Source organism: Puma concolor, chromosome D3, assembly GCF_028749965.1.
Source record: "Puma concolor isolate L17-30 chromosome D3, mPumCon1.1.hap2, whole genome shotgun sequence".
Lineage (NCBI taxonomy): Eukaryota > Metazoa > Chordata > Mammalia > Carnivora > Felidae > Puma > Puma concolor.
The window spans coordinates 25,015,024-25,024,146 of record NC_141678.1 but is presented as its reverse complement, the minus strand read 5'-3'; positions in this window follow the sequence as shown (position 1 = coordinate 25,024,146).

Here is a 9,123-nt window from a genome sequence, read left to right as displayed (position 1 = left end):
CCCACGCTTAACCGACTGAGCCCCCGAGGCGCCCCTGAACTTGGGTTTTGTAAGTGAAGTTCCCGGAGACCAGGTGAGCCGAGGAAATACACGTAATTCACACGTCCGCTGCTGCCTCCCGCTGCCCGGTGTGTGGCTTTCTAGATTCCCGCTGTGCACGGGTGTCGGGCGAAAAGCAAATCCAGAAGAAGGCAAGCAGTCTGCACCTAAGACTGTGGCAGCTCCGAGGGGCCCCACTTTGCACGCGAACATCCTCCGAATGCAGACAGAAGGCAGCGGGAGAAACACCCACGGACCGGACGGACAGCCAGAGAACTTCCTGGTCTCCCTTCTGATTCGCGTTCCCAGATGCTGAAAAGGAAGCTAGAACATAGAGTAACCTCTAATTCTTCTTCCTTCCAGTCTTCCCCCACTCATCGGGGAGCGGGAGGCAGAGTGTTGGCAGAACGCGCGTGTCTCAAGAAGTGAAATAAAAACAGCCGAGCTCGGTTGGAGCAACATCGCCACGGCTCTCATTAAAACAAAATACATGCGGGCACGCGCACTCCGAATGCGAAACCGTGTGGTTTTGGCGATTCGGCGGAGGGACTAAAAACCCTTCGATTTCTGCTTCAAGGTGGCCGTGGGCAGTATAAGGTTGAGCGGCCACATTCATGCTCATAACTTAAAAGCTTTAATTTTTCTTGGGCGCCTGGGTGGCTCAGTGGGTTAAGCATCTGACTTTTGCTTTCCGTTCCGGGCATAACCTCACGGTTTGTGAGTTCAAGCCCCGTATCAGGCTCTGCGGTGACAGTGCGCATCCTGCTCAGGATTCTCTCCCTCTCTCTCTGACCCTCCCTTGCTCGCACTCTCTAAATAAACAAAGAAACAAACTTTTTTAAAAAATGAAAACAATAAAAGCTTAATTTTTCTTGGCTTAGAACCGCATTGAACAGCCAGTTAAAAACCATCACGGCGAGTCGAGGGAGAGGCTCCAGAGGAAACGGAAAACTTTATATTTTAGTACGCTTTTTTCCTGCTTTTTGAACCAGGGGACCGTATTTTTATCTTGCACCAGGCCCTGTCAATTATGTAGCCGACCTGCCCTTAACTGGCAAGAAGGCCAGCCCAGCGCACAGCCCACAGCCCTTGGTCCTCCAGTCCCAGAAGGAGCTGGCCTGGCCTCCCCACGACAAGGGGTTGGCAGTCACCAGGACGGGACAGCTGGATGACTGGGGTTTGCTCTCAACCTGAGCTTTACCATCTGGCGCAGATGTCAGAAGTCTACACCCCACATCCCGATGATCAAGTCAGAGAGTCTGGATGGGGGACCTGCCCTTCTGTGGCCTTTTTTTTTCTTTTTAAATTACTTACGTTATTTATTTTTGAGAGAGACAGAGGGAGGGGCAGAGAGAGAGAGAGAATTGGAAGCAGGCTCCAGGCTCTGAGCTGTCAGCACAGAGCCCGATGCGGGGCTCAAACCCACAAACTACAAGATCATGATCTGAGCCGAAGCCAGGCGCTCAACGGACTGAGCCGCCCAGGCACCCGTTTCTTTGTTTCCGAGCTTGAGCGGCTATAAATGCCTTCCATATCCAGTAGCTGTCATTCAGTCCTCCTGGAAGTCCTCCAAAGGGCTCCCTGAGCCCATTCGAGGGGTGAAGAGATTGAGGGCAGGGACAGCCGGGCTTGCCTTAGGTCACAGGGCCAGCAGGAGCTCCGACAGGATTTGAACTCAGGCCTAGCCAACAACCTTCCAGCGTCCCACACACATGCCTCCAGCCCCCAGTGGAGCCGGGCTCTGGGGACCGTTGACGATTCATTCCGGCACCGCCTTGCCCGCCGTGGGCACCAGTCGCTTATGGCCCAGGCTTGTTCTCTTATCTTCAAGCTGGTCATGACCATGGTGTCCATTTCACAAGCCATTCACTATCCTATGCCCACACCCACCTCTAACACAATACCGGGGAAAGTTTCTGAGAAAACCTGAGCGCTCGGCGTAGAGAACATTGGCTTCCTCATCCTTAAATGAGGTTTGGTGACTCCACAAACCCGGCTACGTGTAGACACGGGTGTAGACATTAGGCCGCGCAGTCCAGGGTGCGCTCTGCAAGGCAGGGGCTTTGCTCCTGGGTCCTCCGAGGCTGACGCGGTATCCGGCATCTAGCAGATTCTCAATAAATATTTGCTGAAAGAACGAATGAGTGAGTGAATGAATTCTAGCAGTAAAGGATCACACTCTGTCACGCGCAATCCTGAAATCCAGAAAGGTTCGAAAATCAGCAAGTTCTTAGATTCGTGTGCCCGGAAGCCTTTCTTTATTTTGCACCCTAATGAGACTATTCCAGTGCTTTCTTATATTTGATGGCAGCCCCCGGAAGGGTCACTGAGCACATGGGATACATCCTACGTTGCTCACCTTTTTAAGTTCTCCCAAATTCTGGATCTGGAAATACAGGTGGCCCCACGGGTTCCATGCAAGAGGGTCGCCTTGGCTTCCACATCAGCAATAGTCAACTGCGCACGCTATACATATAGGCAATGACCAGCCACCGCGAACCCTCGTGTCCCCCAGTCACCCCATCTCACAGATGGGTAAATGGAGGACCCCGGAGGCGAGTCCTCAGGGTCTCACGGGGTTTGTGCGGCAGAAGCAGCCCTTCCCAGCTCTTGTCCTCTGCTCCTCCCTATACGCTTCCCCTCCCCTTCTGCCTGGCCTTGGTGCCTCAATGAGCCCTTTGTCCTCCGAGGGGCTCAGAACTCCTGAGGGTTCCTCCTTGGGACAAAGGCTGGAGGAGTAGAGGCTGCTCGGGGTGGTGGGGGGGCCTCCAAGGCAGGGCCAGGAAGAATGTGTTCCTGCGGTGAGATTCCCCTGGGGTCAGGCTCCTCCCACACTTGGGGAAGGGCTGTAATGGTGGGGACAAAGGTTCCAGCCAAAGTGCGCACGGTCCGGGCGGTCCCCGCAGCCCCCACAAGCCCCCACTCCAGGCCTCATACATCCGGCCAGACCTGCAGGGCTCTAGCTCAAGCAAGAGGAGGAGTCAGAGAGGCAGAAGTTTCTACCTCCCACTGGAGGCGGAGGGCCAGAGGGGTGGCCGCCAGGAGCCCTTAGCCTATACCACACACTGCCCTGCCGCCAGGAGGAGGGGGCACCAAAGTCGGGGGGCCCCTTCCTCCCAGCCTCTCCGCCCAGCCTCTCTGCCCCACCTCGTTGGTGACAACAGCCAAAAGGAAGAGAGAAGATTTGGCCAGGTCCTGCCCTGAGCAGGCAACAGAGCATTTATCCAGGGATTACTGCACCAAGTGGGGCAGGAAAAACAAAACAAACCTGGCCCCGTGAACTTGAAAGCCTGGCGGGCTGTGTGTCTTCAGGTAAGTGGCTATGCCTCTCTGAGCTTCACTTGTCTCTCACCCAGTGGGAGCTGGCCAGGCCTGGCCCTGGGCCGAGCACGATTGAATCTTCATGGCCCTGGAAGGGGGAGGTGCCGCCAGCTGCCCAGGTGACCTCAGCCAAGCGGCTTCACCTCTCTGCGCCTCTGTTCTGGTTCCTCCTGAGTCCCCACCATCGCTAGGAAAACAAGGTGACCACAGGGCCTTTGCTAGGAGGGATGAGTTTGTCCTCTGTTTGCTCAAACCTCTGTAAAAAGCACAAGTAGAAGAAGATGACCCCTTGCCAGTCCACAAGCTGGGAGCTCAGATCTTCCGGGCATCGGCCAGCCACACAGCTCCTGGGCGAACTTGGCCCACAGATGTTTGCCTGAGCCTCCTTTCCTCATCTGTAACCGAGGAAGGGTTCTGAGGCCCTCACTTCCCATGGCTGGCGGAGCACTAAATGTACAGGGTGGGTGCCTAGCCGGCACTTGGGGTACGGTAGGCAATCAATAACCGTTGGCTGGACAGGTTCTGCTAACAGGCTAGGGTGTTCCCTCAATGCCCCCAGGAGTTCGCCATTTTCAATGTCCGCCTTCTATCTTTCCCTCGGAGAAAGCTTGCCTTGGGAGGCATCCAAGGCTGATACTGGTTGAAGCCCATTTTTCAGATGGGGAAAGTAAAGCCCAGAGAGGCGACTCTTGGCTGGTCAGTGGGGAATTTGGCACTGGCTTCCTCGCTCCACGTGTTCAGACCCCACCGTGGGCCCTGACCTGGCTGGGCTGGGGCTTCCTGGTGGCCACAGAGCACAGGCAGAGTTTGGGATGGGGATTCGGGCAGGCCTGGGTTCAAATCCCAGAAAATGGGGACAAGAAGCCTGAGCTTACAGTTGGAGCATCGGAAGTCCCTGTGCACGTGCGCAGTGAGAGGCAGGCAGTACCCGCAGCGACAGCATTATTCCCGCCCTCCTTCCCACCCCGGAAAATCAGAAATGGGACCGGGAACCCCAAACCATCCCAAGATAAAAGGAGAGCTTCTAGCTCGAGTACGGGAGCATTCACGGCCATTCCCTGGTGCCCCCAGGTCTGCCTGCAGCCACAGGCCCCGAAGCTGTTGCTTCTGGCCTGGCAGCCTCTGCACACAGAGGTGCTTGTATCACCTCCCTCGCCAGAATAAAGTGAGATGAACAGCTGACACCCAGGGAGCTTTGATGGGAGCCGGAGATGCGCAAACCCGACAGACAGGCCAGGCCCAGGGAATGAGGTAGCAGGTGGGTCGGGATCGGGACAGAGAAACTCAAGGGAACACTGTGGGATCTCAGGAGAGAGTCATAAGGCAAAGAGGATGCTGGGAGCTTACTTCAGTTTCAGTCTTGAAATGCCCCAGAGTAAGAGGGCCAGAGGGTAGGGACTGGATTCTGGAACCCCTTGCTGTTGTGTTTCTCTACAAAGCCCGGGCCCAGTGCAATCGTTATCACCACAGCCACCTCACTATTCCTCCAACGTGCTGAAGAGGCTCCCACCACAGGGCCTTTGCACATGCTGTTCCTGCTGTCCATATATGTCCTTGGCTTGCCCCCCTGCTTTCTCAGCTTCTACTGCTGGCCCTCTATGAGGAAGCCTCCCTCGGCAGTCTAATGTCACCGTCTATTCCTACTTGTCTTCATACCAGGGCTCACTCAGGACCTGTTGTATATTTTGTGAGCGCAGCCATAAGCGGCCCCAGGAGTGTACATCAGCCAGAGGCAGCGTCTGAGCAATCGGTTCTCATCCCCAGACACAAGCGTCATTCTTCACCTCTTAACCTCAACAGCAGCCAAAGGTGAAGAGGTCCTCAAGCAAGAAAAGAGAACCAGGATCGGCCCCTTTTCTTCAACCTGTATCTCGTGAGGTCCTACTGTGTGCCGGGCCCTGTGCCGGCTGCTGTGGGTACAAAACAAACCTCCCCCCGAGAGGAGCTACCCTCCCTCCCAGCTACCCTGCAGCCAGACCTCCGGATGAGGGACGACGGGAGACGGCAGGGAGGCAGGGCATTTGGTTCTGACCCCATGGCTGACTGCTGCGTGACCTTGAGCAAGACACCGGACATTCTGAGCGTCTGTTTCTTCCCATGTAAATGGAGACACGGAGCGACATTTCTGGGAAGTCTGAGGCACGGTGGCACGAGAGGTGCGCAAACGCAGCCCTGAGCGACTCCCAACCTCCCAGCAACGCAGTCACCCTTTTTTCAACTCTGAAAACCTTTCTGTGGCTGCAAAGGGAAGGTCTCTGCTCGTGCTACTGGGTCTTTAACACTTTTCCAACAGACAGAAGTCCTCGGGCCGAGAGCTTTCATCAGCCAACGGCGACATTGCCGTGTTTTCAAGGCGTTTATTTTAGGATTATGGTAGGACACACTGGGACCTTTCCCCTAGACTCCCTCTATTCTGTTCCATTCTTCAGAGGAGGCACGCCCAAATTTCCATGGGACCCCAGCTGAAAATACGTCCAAAAGGTAGACAAGCAGCACAGAGGGTGCCAAAATATAGCCCAACACGCACAGTCAAATGACCCCCACCCAAGATGGCTGAGGAGTCTACGGAGGAATGGAAAAGCTCTCCCAGCAATGCCACAGGACACCTGCACATTCTGGAAACAAAGAGCCCTTACCTTTGTCTCAAACCTAAACCAAAGTGTACCATCGAAAGCTAAACACAAGACTGTCAGGCACGACCCTAGGGAGGACACAGCTCTTGCCATAAAAAAAAACTTGATAAAATGGACTGTATGGTGAAATTTTAAAACCTTCGCCCTTCAAAAGATCATGACAAAAAGCCGCAGACTGGGAGAAAATATCTGCAACACACAGAGAAGGAGCTTGGATTAGGCGATGATAAAAAGACACTCAGCCAAATTTAAAAGAAAGAAGAAAGAAAGAAAGAAAGAAAGAGAAAAAGAAGAAGAAGAAGAAGAAGAAACAAAGAAAGAAGAAAAAAGAAAGGAAGAAAGAAAGAAAGAAAGAAAGAAGAAAAAAGAAAGGAAGAAAGAAAGAAGAAAAAAGAAAGGAAGAAAGAAAGAAAGAAAAAGAAGAAGAAAGAAAGAAGAAAAAAGAAAGGAAGAAAGAAAGAAAGAAAGAAAAAAAAGAAAGAAAGAAAGAAAGAAAGAAAGAAAGAAAGAAAGAAAAACTTGGGCAAAAGGTTTTAAGAGATACTTCATGAGAGAAGATGTACTGATAGCAAATACATACATGAAAATATCCTCAACGTCATTAGGGAAATACACATTACAACCACGCTGAGATGTCACTACACCCATATTAGCATGGCTGAAGGTTAAAAAGACAGATAATATCGGGGCGCCTGGGTGGCTCAGTCGGTTAAGCGGCCGACTTCGGCTCAGGTCATGATCTCGCGATCTGTGGGTTCGAGCCCCGCGTCGGGCTCTGTGCTGACAGCTCAGAGCCTGGAGCCTGTTTCAGATTCTGTGTCTCCCTCTCTCTCTGACCCTCCCCCGTCCATGCTCTGTCTCTCTCTGTCTCAAAAATAAATAAACGTTTAAAAAAAAAAAAAGACAGATAATATCGAGAGTTGGCAAAGGTATTAGGAGGAACTAGAACTCCCATGCTGGGATTGCAAAGTGGTACAATTTTGAAAAACGGTAGTTCTTTTTTTTAAGTTTATTTCTTTTGAGAGGGAGAGAAAGAGAGAAAGAGATTGTGTGTGATCAAGGGAGGGACTGAGAGAGAGAAGGAGAGAAAGAATCTCAAGCAGGCTCCACACTGTCAGTGCAGAGCCCAATGCGGGGGGGGGGTGGGGCTTGATCTCACAAAGCGTGAAGTCATGACCTGCGGTGAAATCAAGAGTCAGACACTTAACCGACTGAGCCACCCAGGGGCCCCAGTTTGGTATTTTAAGAAGGGAAACATGTACCTGTGATATGACCCAGGCATTCCAGAAAAATAAAAGCCTAAGTCCACACAGAAGTTTGTATACACATGTTCAGTGGTACTTTTATTCCAGCTCCCCCAAAACTGGAAACAAATATGTATCAACAGGTAAATGAATATACAGACTGCTTATGTCCACAGGAGGAAATGCTACTCAGCAATAAAGAGGGAGGGGCTCCTGGCTCGTGCTTCCTTTTATAGGACATCAAGATGCAAGAACGGGAAAAGCTAATCAACATCCATAAGGGGCTCCTGGGTGGCTCAGATGGTTGGGCGTCCGACTTCGGCTCAGGTTATGATCTCACGGTTCGTGGGTTCGAGCCCCGCGTTGGGCTCTGTGCTGACAGCTCAGAGCCTGAAGCCTGTTTCAGATTCTGTGTCTCCCTCTCTCTCTCCGGCCCTTCCCCTCTCGAGCTCTGTCTCCCTCTCTCTCTCTCTCTCTCTCAAGAATAAATAAACATAAAAAAAAATTTTAATAAAAAAAAAAGGAAGTCCGACCCGTTGTTGCTTGAGGGGTGGGCTATTGACTGGAAGGGGCAGGAGGGAACCTTCTGGGGGAGTCTGTCCTGTCCTATGATCTTGGTTTGGATTACACAGGTGCAGACATTTGTGAAAATGCATCAAATTATACACTTGAGATCTGTGTGTTTCATCGTATATATTGTATATTATACCTCAATTTTTTAAACGTGATAAAGGAGAGTGAGGAACGATGGGTTAAATAAACCAGCAAAAATCGCCTTCCAAGATGTAAAATTGTGCAGCTACTTAGAAAGCAGGCTGGTGGTCCCTCAAAAAGTTAACCATGGGTTACCAAAGGACCGGGTGATTCCACACCAAGGTATACACCCAGGGGAATTGAAAACATATGTTCCTAGAGAAACTTCTACCTGAATGTTCACAGAAATATCATGTACAATAGCCAAAAAACGTGAGCAACCCTAATGTCCATGCTGGTGACTAAATAAAAATGTGCTATAGTCATAGAGTAGAATAGTATTTAGCCATTAAAAAGGTGCAAACCTGGGTGCCTGGGTGGCTCAGTCGGTTGAGCGTCCCACTTCAGCTCAGGTCATGATCTCATGGCTCGTGGGTTCAAGCCCCACATGGGGCTCTGTGCTGACAGCTCAGAGCCTGGAGCCTGCTTCGCATTCTGTGTCTCCCTCTCTCTCTGCCCCTCCCCGCTCATGCTCTGTCTCTCTCTCTCTGAAAAATAAATAAACGTTCCAAAAACATTTAAAAAAAAAAAAAAGGAGGGGCGCCTGGGTGGCGCAGTCGGTTGAGCGTCCGACTTCAGCCAGGTCACGATCTCGCGGTCCGTGAGTTCGAGCCCCGCGTCAGGCTGTCAGGCTCTGGGCTGATGGCTCGGAGCCTGGAGCCTGTTTCCGATTCTGTGTCTCCCTCTCTCTCTGCCCCTCCCCTGTTCATGCTCTGTCTCTCTCTGTCCCAAAAATAAATAAACGTTGAAAAAAAAATTAAAAAAAAAAAAAAAAAAAGGTACACACCTGAGAACTTCAGGCTGAGTGAAAGCAGCCAGTCTCAAAGGACCACATATTGTACGATTCTGTTTATCTGAAATGTTTAGAACTGGCAAAGCCATAGAAGCAGGAAATACGTTAGTGGTTGCCGGGGGCTAGAAGGAGATCACGGGCATTTAGTGATCATGAGTACAGGATTTCATTTTGGGGTGATAGGAATGTTCTAGAAGTGGATAGCAGGGATGGACGCACAACACTGTAAGTTTTTACCAAAATCCCTGGACTATACACTTTAAAGTCATTTCGGGGGCATCTGGGTGGCTCAGTCAGTTAAGCGTCTGACTCTCGATTGTGGCTCGGGTCCTGATATGGT